Consider the following 18549-nt stretch of genomic DNA (forward strand, 5'->3'; position numbering starts at 1 on the left):
GTTTACTTCCTCTTCTGAATGGAGAGCAAGATACATTGCATTTTCCTTTCCTTGCAGGAGATCAAAATGTACATTTTTTTTAAAAAAGTGTGTAAATGTACTTTTTTTTTTTTTAAATAAAGAAAAAAATACATAGATCAAGGTTAAATCTAGGCCAGTGGCAGGGTTAGTGTTAGGGTCAAAGGTCAGGGTCAAAGGTTGGGGTCAGTATAATTTGGGTAGGGTTTGAATAAAAAAAGATTTTATAAATTAGTAAATTAGTATCAGTGTCAGTTAGATTTAGTGTCAGTGTGCTTTAGGTAGAAGGATAAAAAAAGTAAAATGTGCACTTTTGTTGCTTGACCCTACTATGGGTACAAACAACAACTAACATACACATATGTGGTATCACTGCGGTTGGCAGAAGCAGGAGCATTTATTTTTGGTTATTCTTTGGTGGTAAATTATGGTAATAGCAAAAAATATACAGCTAAATGTAAAACTTTTTTTTATTTTTTATTTTTTTACTATTTTGGGCCAGTTTTCCTTTGATAATAAAAACAAAAATCAGGAGATATCCGTTATCATTTACCACCAAATGAAAGCCTAATTTGTCCTGAAAAAAACAAGGAATAATCCACCTGGATCCACAAAGTAGATGTGATGTGTCAAAGTTGCAAAATTGCGTTCAGACATTACTATTTGTTTTACCCTCAGTCACTAAGGCCCCATTCACACTTCAAAGTAGTCCCTACACTACTTTGGTCCAACTTTGATGCGACTCTAGGTCCATCCATAGACCTCAAGATTACACAGGCATTGCTTCAAGTCGTGTGACTTTCAGGTCGCACAAGTGTGAATGGGACCTAATGCCGCGTACACACGACCGGACTTTTCGACGGACTAGGTCCGACGGAATGAATCCCTCGGATATTACGATCGTTTATGGGCTCCAGCTGACTTTTTTTCCCCAAAAGTCAGACAGACCTAGAAATAAAACATCTTTCAAATCTTTCCAACGGACTCAAGTCCGGTCGAAAAATCAGTTCGTTTGTATCAAGGCCGTCTTTAAAGCGGAGGTCCACCCTAAAATGGACCTCCGCTCATCGGAATCCCCCCCCCCCCTCCGGTGCCACGATCGGCACCTTTCAGGGGGGAGGGGGGTGCAGTTACCTGGATAATCCAGGTAACTGCACCCACTTCCGGGCTAGCTCTCTGCGGAAAGGGGCGTACGTTACGCCCCTTTCCGCAAGCACCCGCCCCCTTCAGCAAGTGCCCTGCTGCCTGCTGGAAAACACACAGCTCCCAGAGGCAGCGGGGACCGTCCGGATTGCGCCGCGCGGCTCGCGCATGCGCAGTAGGGAACCGGGAAATGAAGCCGAAAGGCTCCATTTCCTGATTCCCATACCCAAGATGGCGGCAGGACCCGTCAGACGAGCGAGCGATCGGCTTCGGGTGCCGACATCGCGGGCGCACTGGACAGGTAAGTGTCACTATTTAAAAGTCAGCAGCTGCAGTATTTGTAGCTGCTGGCTTTTAAAAAAAAAAAAAAACGCGGAGTCCTGGTGGACTCCCGCTTTAATATTGACTGGACCCGGGGCAAACATTTTCTTGGGCCCCCTCTTCCATGCAATTTCACTCTCCACATGCTTTGAGACATACAATAAATAGCAACTAGACTCAAAATCAGTTTACTGAATAAGATCAGACAGTGATTCCGATTGGTTACCAGAGGTTACTCGCTGTTATTTTCTAGAGTTACAGCACATGACTTCTGCTTGTTGATTGGTTGCTAGAGATTACTGTACATCAATACTGCTTACTGATTGAATTCTAGAGGTTACTGAACATCTATACCACTCACTAATTGGTTGTTAGAGGTTAGTGCATAGCATTACTGCTCATTTATTGGTTGCTAAAGGTTACAGCACATCATCTCCTCGCTGCCTGTCTGCATATTCACATGCACTGCAATTCAGTGTGCTGTGGCACCATGTTATTTTGAAGAATCCACCTCCAATTTGCTTACTTTTGCAAAACACGATGTTAAGCTTAATGACCACAATTGTAGGCAGGACTTTGAAACTTGCTCCTTTGCCTCAGCAGAAGTGATGGTGAATGTGACCTCAGGGGGACATGATATACATATGAATGCCGCCTCTATTTAAATATCAATGCCACGATCCACTACTATTTACATATCAATGCTGGTTATTTGCAGGTAAACATGAGGTCTTCACGTGAGTCATCTGTACATGGCAATAGGGCAGAGCTGGGCAGCAGCAACAGAAGTTTACACTGAGATATCGGGACACAGCGCAGCTTCAACTTCAAGGGACAAGGGAATTTAAACTGGGATAGGTGGCAAGTTTGAGGCAGCTGCTTTGGGCCCCACTACAATGATGGGGCCCAGGGCAGCTGCCCCTTTTGCCCTGCCTTAAAAACAATCCTGGTCTATATGCTAGTCCGATGGATGAAAACCGACGCTAGGGCAGCTATTGGCTACTGGCTATGAACTTCCTTATTCTAGTCCAGTCATACGTCATCACGTTCGACTCCATCAGACTTTGGCGTGTATGGCCAAGTCAGTTCGTTCGGAAAGTCCATCGGAATTCAGTCAAAAGTCAATTGGGAAGACCGTTGGACCTAGTTCGTCGAAAAGTCAGCTCGTGTGTACGCGGCATTAGAGTTTTTTGACGGTTGTTAACACTGCAGTCTCTGTGTTCAGTTTGCAGTTCTGCATGTGTGTTTGCAGGAGTTTGGGGCACACTTGTGTTGTGGTATATATGAAAAATGTAGCATGCTGTACTTTTTTTAAACACACATAAAAGCAACGCAATGGTGTGCTAGGTTCAATACAGGACAATTTTGGGTACTGAAGTCTTTCGCCATTTCACGGCTATGCAAAATTTTAAGGCTTTGCATGTTTGGCATCTACTTACTCGTTGCAGCATCATCTTTTGTATAATACAAAAAATACTATAATATTATATTGTGTTTGCATGCAGTAAAATTAACTTTAGTGTATTTTTCCCGGAAAATTGCGACTACCAAAATTTTATTCTCTTGGGCAGCCATTCTCAAGCAGGGTTCCATGGAACTCTGAAGTTCCTCCAAATAGTGCTAAGGAGTTCCTTGAGTTATGGCTAATTTGATGGTACCTGCATAATCCCGAGGCCAATGCTACTTGGCAGCATCAGCAGCATGACACAAGGGATTTTGTTTAGCTGTCTCTAAGGCCTACCATACACATTAGAATCTGAATGTACCAGTTATATTTTGGGGCTAAAATCTTATAATTTCACTCAGCACGTTATTTTTCTGCTATTGTATCTGAACCTGTTTGTGTAATTTGTTAAACTTTAATAAGCTAATTTGACAAGAATCTGAATGTACAATCTCTACACAATGAACTTTTGATTTACCAAAACTACGCAATATGAGGACCTACCTAATCTATCTAATTGTTCTGTTTCCAACTAAGGAGACTCTTGCACTACATAGTTGTTGGTAGATCCAAAGAAGATGGTAGAGATTGTAGGGTGTATGGTGAGCCCAAGGTTGGCCATACACGTATAGACTTTGGTTTCAAAAATGTTGTTTTAAGAAGGTTTGTTTGATTTTCTAATTGTTAGTGGGGTCAAATAGACGATCGCTTTTGTCCACAGTGATGAGAAAATTTGAAGGAGTAGGTTGGAAAATTTTTAGCAACATAATTTCCATTCGAGGATTCCAACTTTCTAAAATCAAAAGTTAAAAGTCAGTGAACTTTTCGAACAACATTCGTCCAGTCATACAATGTACAAAGAATTTTTGTATGAATGTTCATATAAATATTATACTAGTGTATGGCCAGCATAAGGGTGGCATTCTGACCTCCGCTATAAGGTAAGGCATTCTTCCCACCGACCACCAATGCAAGGCTCATTGGCTGTGACTGACAGTAGTGGGAGCCAATGGCTCCCACTGCTGTCTCAGCCAATGAGGAGGAAGAGACCCAGGAGAGATGCTACTCTCGTGCACACTGCTGGATTGAGATAGGGCTCAGGTAAGTGTTAGAGGGCTTGGGAAGGAGCAGCACATAGAAGGTTTTTTACCTTCATGCATTTTCAACAAGGGTCAGCAACTTTTTTCCAATTAAGGGCCAGATTCAATGTATGTTTATGCTTGGAGGGCAGCATTCACCTGCTAATAAATGAAGATAACAATCATGACCCCTTTACATTACACAGCCCCGGTACCTCTGAACCCCTTTACAGTACATGGCCCCCCTGCACATCACTCAGCCCCCCCCCCCTGCATATTACACCCTCCCACCCCTATGTTATGCTCTAAAATTGTGCACACTCGTGGAATAAGGACAAGATATGGTACTTAAAAATCTACATAGGTGGTGCTTACATTTGCGGTTGCGACATACATATGCGTTTGATTCTGCGCGCAAGCATGGAGGGATGGGGCATTTAAAAAAAAAAATCTTATTTATTTTATTGCATTATTTTTATTTTTATACTGTCCCTGTAAAAAAATAAAAGAAAAAAATTCTGACCACTTTTTTTGCTGTCAGACTGAGTGTAAACATCCCTTGTGACAGTAATTGGCAGTGACAGGTACTCTTTATGGAGGGATCGGGGTCCCTCCTTAGCACTTAAAAGCATTCAAAGTGGCAAGTTTGGCTGTTTTGAATGCTTTTATTCTTTTAAATTTGGCGCCTTTATGTCTTCTGTAAACCGTAAGTGATGTCATGACATCGCTTCCAGGTTACTAGATCCGAGACCCAATCGAAGCCGCTTATGGCTTTGTTCGGGTCTCCAGCCAGAATGGAGACGTGCCGGATGGTCGCTCCGGCCACTGGGTGGGACGGGAAGAGTCCAGGAGTGCCCGGGCGAGATGCTCCTTGCCCCCTCCTGCTGCTTGGGATAACAACTGAGCTTCCTAGGAGCATCAGTTGTTATCCCAAGAAAGCCAATAGGGGTTAAAATGTCCGCTGGCCGGGTGCACGTGAATTCATCACATGCATTGAAGGGCCAAGCCCAGACATTTAGCGGCGGGCGGCGGTGGGCCGGGGTTGCTGACCTCTCTGCTTTATAAGCCGGTCATGCATGGATCAGAATTCAGCTGGTTCAGCAAAGCCTGGCCGAATTTTCATCCATGTATGGGTGCTGTGGCTGTACAGAAGTTGATCTACTGATCAACTTCTGGACAACCACCCTGTCAGTTTTTTCCCCCCAAATTATCAGTGCTCCAGGCTGTAGCCCACAGCACTGATCAGTTTATTCTGATAGTGGGGAAATCCTGATTCCGGTATCAGTGCCGATCCTAAGCATTTGCATGATTATTTGTAATTGTGCAAATACTCTGATACTAAAACCGATACCTTCAGACTTGGTTCACATATGCTCAGACAGGTTTACCGTGCGATTTTAAATCCCGGTCTGGTGTGATTTTGTTCAGAGGTTCAGGTGCGATTCCAATGTGAATTATAGTGTAGGAGATTAGAAATTTTACCTGAACTGGACTGAAATCGAACAGGACTCTTTTTCAAATGGTACTGTGGCCGGCCCGCATCTTATGTGATCAGGCTGTAAGAACTCATTGAAGCACATAGGAAAACTGATGTGAAGCTCGTGTCTCTGCAATTGAAATCTGTACGGTTTTCCCTTCAGTTTTCATACATGTATGGTGTGAACGGGCCCCTAAAAAAACTGTCACATGACACTTAAAATAGGTATTGGTAATTGGTATTGGCGAGTACTTGGGAAAAAGTATCGGCACTCATACTTAACAGTTTAGCGCCATAGCAGTTTTACTGTGACAGGGCAGCCGCTGTGTACAGGATCACATATATACATTATATGTGATCCTGCACCTCCAGGTAGCGGGTGCAAATGTGCCCCACCGGGATATGCTCATGCTGTGATTATTCACAGAAGTAGCCGATGGGTGGGTACCGCAGACTTGATGTCCGCTGGCACCCGCCAATCACTTGGTACACGGGCAGAACAACAGTCTGCCTATGTTAACAAGGCAGATTGCCATCCTGTGTTCCTGCAAAGCATGGACAAGGATCCATGTCTTCCTCTAGTACAAGCACCTCCCCCGCAGTAAGAAAACACAGACTAGGCACACATTTAACCCTTTGAACGCCCCTGATGATAACCCCTTCCCAGCCAGTGTCATTAGTAAAGTAACAGTGCATATTTTTAGCACTGATCACTGTATTAGTATCACTGGTTCCCAAAAAAAGTGTCAGTTAGTGTTCGATTGTCTATACCATATTGCAGTCTAGCTATAAGTCGCTGATTGCTGCCATTACTAGTAAGATAAATAAATAAATAAATAAATATATAAAAATATCCCATAGTTTGTAGACACTGTGGGGCAGATTTACTAAAACTGGAACACTGAATTTGGTGTAGCTGTGCATGGTAGCCAATCATCTTCTAACTTTAGCTTGTTCAATTAAGCTTTGACAATAAAACCTGGAAGCTGATTGGTTTCTTTGCAGAGATACACCAGATTTTGCACTCTCCAGTTTTAGTAAATCTCTCCCTATAATAACTTTTGCACACATTAATCAATATACGCTTAGTGGGATGTTTTTTTACAAAAAAATATGTAGCAGAATACATATTGACCTAAATAGATGAAAAAAAATAATTTTTTACATATTTTTATTGGATGTGTTTTATAGCAGAATGTAAAGATTTTTTTTGTTGTTTTTCAAAATTGTCGCTATTTTTTTGTTTAAAGTGCAAAAAATAAAAACAGTAGAGGTGATCAAATACAACCAAGAGAAACCTTTATTTGTGGGGAAAAAAAAGGACATACATTTTATTTGTGTACAGTGTCGCACGACCGCACAATTGTCAGTTGAATTAATGCAGTGCCGTATCACAAAAAAATGGGCTGGTCAAATGTTCCGGAGGTCAAGTGATTACAAAACTGGTACCGGTGCATCGCTAATTTTAAGGTTTCCACCAGGGTAAAAAGACTGAGAATGGCTGTTCTAGGTTCTGTGCAATCTTTAGGCCTAAAACATGCATTTTTAACATAAACTATATTACCAAAAGTATTGTGACACCTGCCTTTACACACACATGAACATTAATGGCATCCCAGTCTTAGTCCGTAGGGTTGAATATTGAGTTGTCCCACCCTTGGCAGCTATAACAGCTTCAACTCTTCTGGGAAGGCTGTCCACAAGGTTTAGGAGTGTGTCTATGGGAATGTTTGACCATTCTTCCAGAAGCGCATTTGTGAGGTCAGGCAGTGATGTTGGATGAGAAGGCCTGGCCCGCAGTCTCAGCTCTAATTCATCCCAAAGGTGTTCTATCGGCTTGAGGTCAGGACTCTGTGCTGGCCAGTCAAGTTCCTCCACCCCAAACTCGCTCTTCCTTGTCTTTATGGACCTTGCTTTGTGCACTGGTGCACAGTCATGTTAGAACAGGAAGGGGCCATCCCCAAACTTTTCCCACAATGTTGGGAGCATGAAATTGTCCAAAATGTCTTGTTATGCTGACGCCTTAAAGTGGTTGTAAACCCTGCTGCATTACCCTTACCTATAGGTAAGCTTAGAGTAAGGCTTACCTATAGGTAGTGGAAATCTCCTAAATATGAGCCGTTTAGGAGATGTTTACCTTGAAATGCAGCAATAATGTCATTGGCTCGTGTGCTGTGAAGAAACGGACCTCCGCGTTGTTTCTTCATTCTCATGTGCCGCGACTGACAACTCCCACGTGCATGTGTGGGAGTGATGTCCCGCGGCTCCAGCCAGTCATAGAGCCGGAGTCCGTGGCCCCCGGAAGGAAAAGGGCAGAAGATGGATGCTTCCACCAGCGGAGACAGCGCGGGCTTCGATTGCAGGTAAGAGCCACATAATGATTATGCTTTTCTTTGCAGGGAACGACAGAGAAAGTAAATCCCATCAGGGTTTACTTCCTCTTTAAGAGTTTCCTTCACTGAAACTAATGGGTCAAGCCCAACCCCTGAAAAACAACCCCATGCCATAATCCCCCTCCATCAAATGATTTGGACCAGTGCACAAAGCAAGTTCCATAAAGACAAGGATGAGCAAATTTGGGGTGGAGGAACTTGACTGGCTGCACAGAGTCCTGACTGCAACCTGATAGAACACCTCTGGGATGAATTAGAGTAAAGACTGCGAGCCAGACCTTCTTGTCCAACATCAGTGCATGACATCACAAATGTACTTCTAGAAGATTGGTCAAACATTCCCATAGACACACTCCTAAACCTTGAGGAAAGCCTTCCCAGAAGAGTCAAAGGTGTTATAGCTGTGTAGCCGAGTCCCAGGCCACTCCAGGCCTAATGGTGACCGACAGAGTTAGGGACAGCTGCCATCTTCTGTGTAGAGTAGGTTATGAGGCATGGTGGGTGCAATGTAAGATAGATTAATGGGCGCCAGACACTTCTTGAATGCAAAGAGATTTATTTTCTCTTAAACAGAACTGTGTAAGAGAGGGTAAGGGCCAGGACACCCTTTAGTAGTTGCAATGTTAATTAGCAGACTCAGAGACTTCTATAGGTAGGCACCCAGCCAGATGCTACATCTGCATGTGTAGACATGCTGTCTCTTAAGGCAACAATCCTGAAGAGTTTATAACAAAGTTTGCAATGAACTCTTGCACTTCCTCTACAATCTGCTCTTTCGATCTTCACTCAACTGAGCTCCCAGTCTATCACCTAGACCCGCTGATCCACTAGCACTGGATCTCCTGAGCTCTACCAATCGTCTCACTGAGTATCTCCCTCAAGCGTCACCTCCGTTTCCCTGCTGGGTTCCCAGCTTGGCACTCATAGATGCTCTTCAAGCATCACCCCACTTGTACACAAGACTGCTCTGCAAGTGTCACCTCCGCTTTTTCCCAATTCTTCACCATCCCTGGTTGGTGAGAATTCTGCTCTGGTACTTGCTTCAGCTACTCACAGTGGTCCCTGGTAATAAGGTGGATGGTCCCTTAGTGGTGACAGCTTCCCCTCTACCTCCGATTACGACAGGTTCTCTGGCCAGCAGAAGTCGCAGTCCCAACCCTACGCTGCTCTCTTGCTTCTGGATCGGCCCTCAGACAGCCTAGCAGCCAGATGTCCCCAGGATAGGCCTCAGACTCTGGCCTAGCAGCCTGGGGCAATACAACACACGTCCACCCAGACAGCCATCCAGGTGGCACAGAACCCAGATCACCTGACTCCACCCAAATAAATAGGCTCTCCCAGCAGGCCAAGGGACTCAAGAAAATCCCTTTCCATTGGCTGAGACACCCCATCTATTACTAATTCCAGAATTAGGGTGAGATCAATTGACCGCCTAACAATTGGCCAAGGCAACTATCACTTGGCAGGTAAATTTACTCGCAACCCTGCCAAACCATCAGGGTGCTACATCTGCAAAGGGTGGGCCAACTAAAAGGGGTTTCGTAAACCCTCATGTTTTCTCTTTCGTTCATTGGCGGACACAGCATCTTCAATCTTGACCTTAGGCACTGGGTGTTGGCCGTCCGCTCTCCCCTGTGTCAGCCAGGAGGTGTTCTGTTCTGAGGGAGAGCCGGGAAAATGGCCACCGGACTTCCAGAAATGTCCAGCGAAGCTCCAAATAGCCTCTCTCCCTGGAAGGGCAAATCCGCCAGTGCTTTCTGAGATGCCTGGTCTGCAGACCAGCATTTTAGCCAAATCAGGCGACGTAACACCACAGCTGCTACTGAGGCTCTGGGAAAATGGCCGTGGTCTGCGCGGCGGCCTCCTTAACCGCATCAATATAGGGCACTTTCGCCCCCTTCCTTCTCAGCCCAATTTTCAGCTTTCAGCGCTCTCGCACTTTCAATGACAATTGCGCGGTAATGCTATACTGTACCCAAATGAAATTTTTTATCATTTTGTTCGCACAAATAGAGCTTTGTTTTGATGGTATTTATTCATCACTCCGTTTTTTATTTTTTGAGATATAAGCGAAAAAAGAGTGGAAATTTGGAAAAAAAACAATATTTTCTTTATTCTATTTTAAAAGAAATCCAATAAAATCGAATTTTGTCATAAATTTAAGCCAAAATGTGTTCTGCTACATTCCATTAAGTGTATAATAATTGGTTTGTGTGATCACGGACATATGTATGCAAATGATCATTGGGACATGTGCAGTGGCGGCTGGTGAAGTTTTAGGATGTGGGGGGGGGGGGGGGGGGCGCAAGACCCCGTCCCTCCACATTTGGCCCCTCCCACTTCTCATAAGCCACACCCGTTATCGAATCCACATCATATACCAGGCAGCACATTATACACAGGGCTCTGCACATCATATACCAGGCAGCACATTATACACAGGGCTCTGCACATCATATACCAGGCTGCACATTATACACAGGGCTCTGCACATCATATACCAGGCAGCACATTATACACAGGGCTCTGCACATCATATACCAGGCTGCACATTATACACAGGGCTCTGCACATCATATACCAGGCTGCAAATTATACACCGGGCTCTACACATCATATACCAGGCTGCACATTATACACAGGGCTCTGCACATCATATACCAGGCTGCACATTATACACAGGGCTCTGCACATCATATACCAGGCTGCACATTATACACCGGGCTCTACACATCATATACCAGGCTGCACATTATACACAGGGCTCTACACATCATATACCAGGCTGCACATTATACACAGGGGTCTGCACATCATATACCAGGCTACACATTATACACAGGGCTCTGCACATCATATACCAGGCTGCACATTATACACAGGGCTCTGCACATCATATACCAGGCTACACATTATACACAGGGCTCTGCACATCATATACCAGGCTGCACATTATACACCGGGTTCTGCACATCATATACCAGGCTGCACATTATACACAGGGCTCCGCACATCATATACCAGGCTGCACATTATACACAGGGCTCTACACATCATAAACCAGGCTGCACATTATACACAGGGCTCTGCACATCATATACCAGGCTGCACATTATACACAGGGCTCTACACATCATATACCAGGCTGCACATTATACACAGGGGTCTGCACATCATATACCAGGCTGCACATTATACACAGGGGTCTGCACATCATATACCAGGCTGCACATTATACACAGGGGTCTGCACATCATATACCAGGCTGCACATTATACACCGGGCTCTGCACATCATATACCAGGCTGCACATTATACACAGGGCTCTGCACATCATATACCAGGCTGCACATTATACATAGGGCTCTACACATCATATACCAGGCTGCACATTATACACAGGGGTCTGCACATCATATACCAGGCTGCACATTATACACAGGGGTCTGCACATCATATACCAGGCTGCACATTATACACAGGGGTCTGCACATCATATACCAGGCTGCACATTATACACAGGGGTCTGCACATCATATACCAGGCTGCACATTATACACAGGGCTCTGCACATCATATACCAGGCTGCACATTATACACAGGGCTCTGCACATCATATACCAGGCTGCACATTATACATAGGGCTCTACACATCATATACCAGGCTGCACATTATACACAGGGGTCTGCACATCATATACCAGGCTGCACATTATACACAGGGGTCTGCACATCATATACCAGGCTGCACATTATACACAGGGGTCTGCACATCATATACCAGGCTGCACATTATACACCGGGCTCTGCACATCATATACCAGGCTGCACATTATACACAGGGGTCTGCACATCATATACCAGGCTGCACATTATACACAGGGCTCTGCACATCATATACCAGGCTGCACATTATACACAGGGCTCTGCACATCATATACCAGGCTACACATTATACACAGGGCTCTGCACATCATATACCAGGCTGCACATTATACACCGGGCTCTGCACATCATATACCAGGCTGCACATTATACACAGGGGTCTGCACATCATATACCAGGCTGCACATTATACACAGGGCTCCGCACATCATATACCAGGCTGCACATTATACACAGGGCTCTGCACATCATATACCAGGCTACACATTATACACAGGGCTCTGCACATCATATACCAGGCTGCACATTATACACCGGGTTCTGCACATCATATACCAGGCTGCACATTATACACAGGGCTCCGCACATCATATACCAGGCTGCACATTATACACAGGGCTCTACACATCATAAACCAGGCTGCACATTATACACAGGGCTCTGCACATCATATACCAGGCTGCACATTATACACAGGGCTCTACACATCATATACCAGGCTGCACATTATACACAGGGGTCTGCACATCATATACCAGGCTGCACATTATACACAGGGGTCTGCACATCATATACCAGGCTGCACATTATACACAGGGGTCTGCACATCATATACCAGGCTGCACATTATACACCGGGCTCTGCACATCATATACCAGGCTGCACATTATACACAGGGGTCTGCACATCATATACCAGGCTGCACATTATACACAGGGCTCTGCACATCATATACCAGGCTGCACATTATACACAGGGCTCTGCACATCATATACCAGGCTGCACATTATACACAGGGCTCTACACATCATATACCAGGCTGCACATTATACACAGGGGTCTGCACATCATATACCAGGCTGCACATTATACACAGGGGTCTGCACATCATATACCAGGCTGCACATTATACACAGGGGTCTGCACATCATATACCAGGCTGCACATTATACACCGGGCTCTGCACATCATATACCAGGCTGCACATTATACACAGGGGTCTGCACATCATATACCAGGCTGCACATTATACACAGGGCTCTGCACATCATATACCAGGCTGCACATTATACACAGGGCTCTGCACATCATATACCAGGCTACACATTATACACAGGGCTCTGCACATCATATACCAGGCTGCACATCGATCACAGATGTATGTTAACAGAGATCATCCAGCGATCATCAGTCGCAGGCATGGATTTACTGAGATCTTGCTTCCCTTATTGGTCACAGCACAGGTATTAATCTACTGAGAATTTACTGAGAACAGTCACAGGTCATACATGTGTACACAAATGTGCACCTTCTGTCAAAATCAGGGAAATTGCTCCAAATCAGGGACAGTCCCTCGAAATCAGGGACATTGCTCCAAATCAGGGACAGTCCCCAGAAATCAGGGACATTGCTCCAAATCAGGGACATTGCTCCAAATCAGGGACAGTCCCTCAAAATCAGGGACATTGCTCCAAATCAGGGACAGTCCCTCAAAATCAGGGACATTGCTCCAAATCAGGGACGGTTCCCCTGAAATCAGGGACATTGCTCCAAATCAGGGACTGTCCCTCGAAATCAGGGACATTGCTCCATATCAGGGAAAGTCCCCCGAAATCAGGGACATTGCTCCAAATCAGGGACAGTCCCCCGAAATCAGGGACATTGCTCCAAATCAGAGACATTGCTCCAAATCAGGGACAACCCCCTGCAATCAGGGACATTGCTCCAAATCAGGGACAGTCCCCCGAAATCAGGGACATTGCTCCAAATCAGGGACAGTCCCCCAAAATCAGGGACATTGCTCCAAATCAGGGACAGTCCCTCAAAATCAGGGACATTGCTCCAAATCAGGGACAGTCCCTCGAAATCAGGGACATTGTTCCAAATCAGGGACAGTCCCCAGAAATCAGGGACATTGCTCCAAATCAGGGACAGTCCCTCAAAATCAGGGACATTGCTCCAAATCAGGGACGGTTCCCCCGAAATCAGGGACATTGCTCCAAATCAGGGACAGTCCCCCGAAATCAGGGACATTGCTCCAAATCAGGGACATTGCTCCAAATCAGGGACAACCCCCTGCAATCAGGGACATTGCTCCAAATCAGGGACAGTCCCCAGAAATCAGGGACATTGCTCCAAATCAGGGACAGTCCCCCAAAATCAGGGAAATGGCTCCAAATCAGGGACAGTCCCTCAAAATCAGGGACAGTCCCCCGAAATCAGGGACATTGCTCAAGATTAGTGACAGTCCCTCGAAATCAGGGACAGTCCCCCGAAATCAGGGACAGTCCCCTGAAATCAGGGACATTGCTCAAGATTAGTGACAGTCCCCCGAAATCAGGAACAGTCCCTCAAAATCAGGGACATTGCTCCAAATCAGGGACAGTCCCCCGAAATCAGGAACATTGCTCCAAATCAGGGACAGTCCCCCTAAATCAGGGACATTGCTTCAAATCAGGGACAGTCCCTCGAAATTAGGGACAGTCCCTCAAAATCAGGGACATTGCTCCAAATCAGGGACAGTCCCCCGAAATCAGGGACATTGCTCCAAATCAGGGACAGTCCCCCACAATCAGGGTCATTGCTCCAAATCATGGACAGTCCCCCGAAATTAGGGACATTGCTCCAAATCAGGGACATTGCTCCAAATCAGGGACAGTCCCCCGAAATCAGGGACATTGCACCAAATCAGGGACAGTCCCCCGCAATCAGGGACATTGCTACAAATCAGGGACAGTCCCCCGAAATCAGGGGCATTGCTCCAAATCAGGGACAGTCCCTCGAAATCAGGGACATTGCTCCAAATCAGGGACAGTGCCCCGAAATCAGGGACATTGCTCCAAATCAGGGACAGTCCTCCAAAATCAGAGACATTGCTCCAAATCAGGGACAGTCCCCCGATATTAGGGACATTGCTCGAAATCAGGGACAGTCCCTCGAAATCAGGGACAGTCCCTCGTAATCAGAGACATAGCTCTAAATCAGGGACATTGCTCCAAATCAGGGACCGTCCCCCAAAGTCAGGGACATTGCCCCAAATCAGGGGCCGTCCCCCAAAATCAGGGACATTGCTCCAAATCAGGGACAACCCCCTGCAATCAGGGACATTGCTCCAAATCAGGGACAGTCCCCCGAAATCAGGGACATTGCTCCAAATCAGGGACATTGCTCCAAATCAGGGACAACCCCCTGCAATCAGGGACATTGCTCCAAATCAGGGACAGTCCCCAGAAATCAGGGACATTGCTCCAAATCAGGGACAGTCCCCCAAAATCAGGGAAATGGCTCCAAATCAGGGACAGTCCCTCAAAATCAGGGACAGTCCCCCGAAATCAGGGACATTGCTCAAGATTAGTGACAGTCCCTCGAAATCAGGGACAGTCCCCCGAAATCAGGGACAGTCCCCTGAAATCAGGGACATTGCTCAAGATTAGTGACAGTCCCCCGAAATCAGGAACAGTCCCTCAAAATCAGGGACATTGCTCCAAATCAGGGACAGTCCCCCGAAATCAGGAACATTGCTCCAAATCAGGGACAGTCCCCCTAAATCAGGGACATTGCTTCAAATCAGGGACAGTCCCTCGAAATTAGGGACAGTCCCTCAAAATCAGGGACATTGCTCCAAATCAGGGACAGTCCCCCGAAATCAGGGACATTGCTCCAAATCAGGGACAGTCCCCCACAATCAGGGTCATTGCTCCAAATCATGGACAGTCCCCCGAAATTAGGGACATTGCTCCAAATCAGGGACATTGCTCCAAATCAGGGACAGTCCCCCGAAATCAGGGACATTGCACCAAATCAGGACAGTCCCCCGCAATCAGGGACATTGCTACAAATCAGGGACAGTCCCCCGAAATCAGGGGCATTGCTCCAAATCAGGGACAGTCCCTCGAAATCAGGGACATTGCTCCAAATCAGGGACAGTGCCCCGAAATCAGGGACATTGCTCCAAATCAGGGACAGTCCTCCAAAATCAGAGACATTGCTCCAAATCAGGGACAGTCCCCCGATATTAGGGACATTGCTCGAAATCAGGGACAGTCCCTCGAAATCAGGGACAGTCCCTCGTAATCAGAGACATAGCTCTAAATCAGGGACATTGCTCCAAATCAGGGACCGTCCCCCAAAGTCAGGGACATTGCCCCAAATCAGGGGCCGTCCCCCAAAATCAGGGACATTGCTCCAAATCAGGGACAACCCCCAAAATCAGGGACATTGCTCCAAATCAGGGACAGTCCCCAGAAATCAGGGACATTGCTCCAAATCAGGGACAGTCCCCCAAAATCAGGGACATTGCTCCAAATCAGGGACAGTCCCTCAAAATCAGGGACAGTCCCCCGAAATCAGGGACATTGCTCAAGATTAGTGACAGTCCCTCGAAATCAGGGACAGTCCCCCGAAATCAGGGACAGTCCCCCGAAATCAGGGACAAGTCCCCTGAAATCAGGGACATTGCTCAAGATTAGTGACAGTCCTTGAAATCAGGGACAGTCCCTCAAAATCAGGGACATTGCTCCAAATCAGGGACAGTCCCCCGAAATCAGGGACATTGCTCCAAATCAGGGACAGTCCCCCTAAATCAGGGACATTGCTTCAAATCAGGGACAGTCCTTCGAAATCAGGGACAGTCCCTCAAAATCAGGGACATTGCTCCAAATCAGGGACAGTCCCCCAAAATCAGGGACATTGCTCCAAATCAGGGACAGTCCTCCAAAATCAGGGGCATTGCTCCAAATCAGGGACAGTCCCCCAATATTAGGGACATTGCTCGAAATCAGGGACAGTCCCTCGAAATCAGAGACATTGCTCCAAATCAGGGACCGTCCCCCAAAATCAGGGACATTGCCCCAAATCAGGGGCCGTCCCCCAAAATCAGAGACATTGCTCCAAATCAGGGACAGTCCCCGAAATCAGGGACAGTTGGTAGCTATGTAGGTGGAAAACCTAAAAACATGGCTGTGGTAGCTGGTTGGGTAAAACCTGTGCCGTTTGTGGACACCACAGACCTGTAGGGAGAATTAGCGGCCAAGATAACGCATAGCCATAAATACACCCAGCAGCGCTACTGGCTTTTTAGACCTCCCGGGAGCGCGCACTGTCGCCCCAGCCGGGAGCGCGCGTCGTATTCCCAGCCGGGAGCGCGCACTTCCGAGGCCCTTCGCAGGCTTTCTCAGTCACGTGAGGAGTACTGTCCCTCGTGCACGCGCATTTCAGTCGCGATTAGCAGCGCGCAAGGCAAAGAGGCCGTAGACATGAGCAGCTCGTCAGCCGTGACCGCCCCTACCTCGGTAAGTGACCTGTGGGCAAGGGTTATATAATGCAGCGGTGGGCACACCCGGGGGGAGGGTAGCTGGCACGGGCCTAGTGCAGGGGGTGAGGATCATGGAGGTTGCTAGGCTTGTTTTTTTCTCCTCTAGTTGCGGTCACCGCGGATGTTGTGAGGCCTGGTGAGAGCAGTGCCCGTGTGTGCGCAACTTCTGGGTGTGTGTGTGGGAGAAGGCAGCTTGGGCACACAGCACCCTGGGCACACACCATGCTAAATCGGCCTTCTTGTACGTGGATGGGTTTGTGATGGTGAGGAGGAGGGGGATGTGATCAGGGGACACGCTGCCATACACATGACGACGTCTTGTTTGTACTGGGTTCCTATGATCCCTATGGTGTGATCCCAGGCTGGTGTGTGCACAGCGATCACCATAGCTCTGCTGTTCCCACCTATGGCCTTCCTCTACACCACTCATACCAGGGCTTTTCCTGCATTGGACACTCCTGGCAACATTCTTTATATGACCTCGTGTCATTCAGGGAGGTAAACACTGGCAGTGTCTTAATGCAGCTATCCCACTCCCCAAACACATGGCACTGGCATTACTAAAAACAAATGCACTCTGCACTTTGCAAATGCACTTGCACTGGAGCTGCACGATTCCGGCCAAAACAAGACTCACAATTTTTTTGCATAGAATAAAAAGATCACAATTCCCACAGCGTAAAATCTTTATCAGTATACAAAAAATAACGGGCTAACTTTACTGGTTAGTTGTGTGTTTTTTTTATTTTTTTTTTATTCGTTAAAGTAATAAAAAAAAAATTCATTTAAAAGACCCCTGCGCAAATAAAGTGTGAAATACAACATTGCAACAACCATTTTATTCTCTAGGGCATCTACTTAAAAAACAGAAATATATATATATATATATATATATATATATATATATATATATATATATATATATAACTTGGGGGTTCTAAGTAATCTAGCAAAATTAAAATGATTTTAGCTTGAAACCAACAAATGTCAGAAAAGGGGTTTTGTTTTTCCACTTAGGCCTCATTCACACCAGGCGGATCCGCGCCACGGAGTCCTCCAGCTCAGCGGGCGATCTCTCCGTTGATCTCCACTGAGCCGGCTCTGCTCCCTGAGTGGAGAGGCTGCTTGCTATAGAGAGATCGGACGAAAACAGATCTCACCCGATCTGACAGGGACGGATGTGAATGTAGGGCCATCCATCTGATTTTAGTGTTTTGGATCGGGTTAGATGTCAGTGGACATGTCACCGCTGACATCCGTTGCTCTATAGCAGGGATATGCAATTAGCGGACCTCCAGCTGTTGCAAAACTACAAGTCCCATCATACCTTTGCCTCTGGGTGTCATGCTTGTGGCTGTCAGAGTCTTGCTATACCTCATAGGACTTGTAGTTCTGCAACAGCTGGAGGTCCGCAATTGCATATCCCTACTCTATAGACTAACATGGAGCGCCTGTTCAGGTCCACCGACAAAACA

At 46.4% G+C, this 18549-nt stretch overlaps 1 protein-coding gene across 2 annotated transcripts in view; it reads left to right on the forward strand.

Moving 5' to 3' along the window:
* The first annotated feature begins 16912 nt into the window (after nucleotides 1-16912).
* PHF3 (PHD finger protein 3) overlaps nucleotides 16913-18549 on the forward strand; it is a 160210-nt gene continuing 158573 nt past the window's right edge. The window contains exon 1 of one of the 2 annotated variants that reach the window (XM_077487870.1): nucleotides 16913-17051. The gene's annotated coding sequence lies outside the window, so the exon portion shown is untranslated. The remainder of the gene's footprint in view (nucleotides 17052-18549) is intronic. The other variant, XM_077487871.1, reaches the window with a different exon arrangement.

The sequence above is a fragment of the Lithobates pipiens genome, unplaced genomic scaffold (assembly GCF_037356315.1).
Source record: "Lithobates pipiens isolate NorthernLeopardFrog02 unplaced genomic scaffold, aLitPip1_a1.2 Scaffold_18, whole genome shotgun sequence".
NCBI classification, from domain to species: domain Eukaryota; kingdom Metazoa; phylum Chordata; class Amphibia; order Anura; family Ranidae; genus Lithobates; species Lithobates pipiens.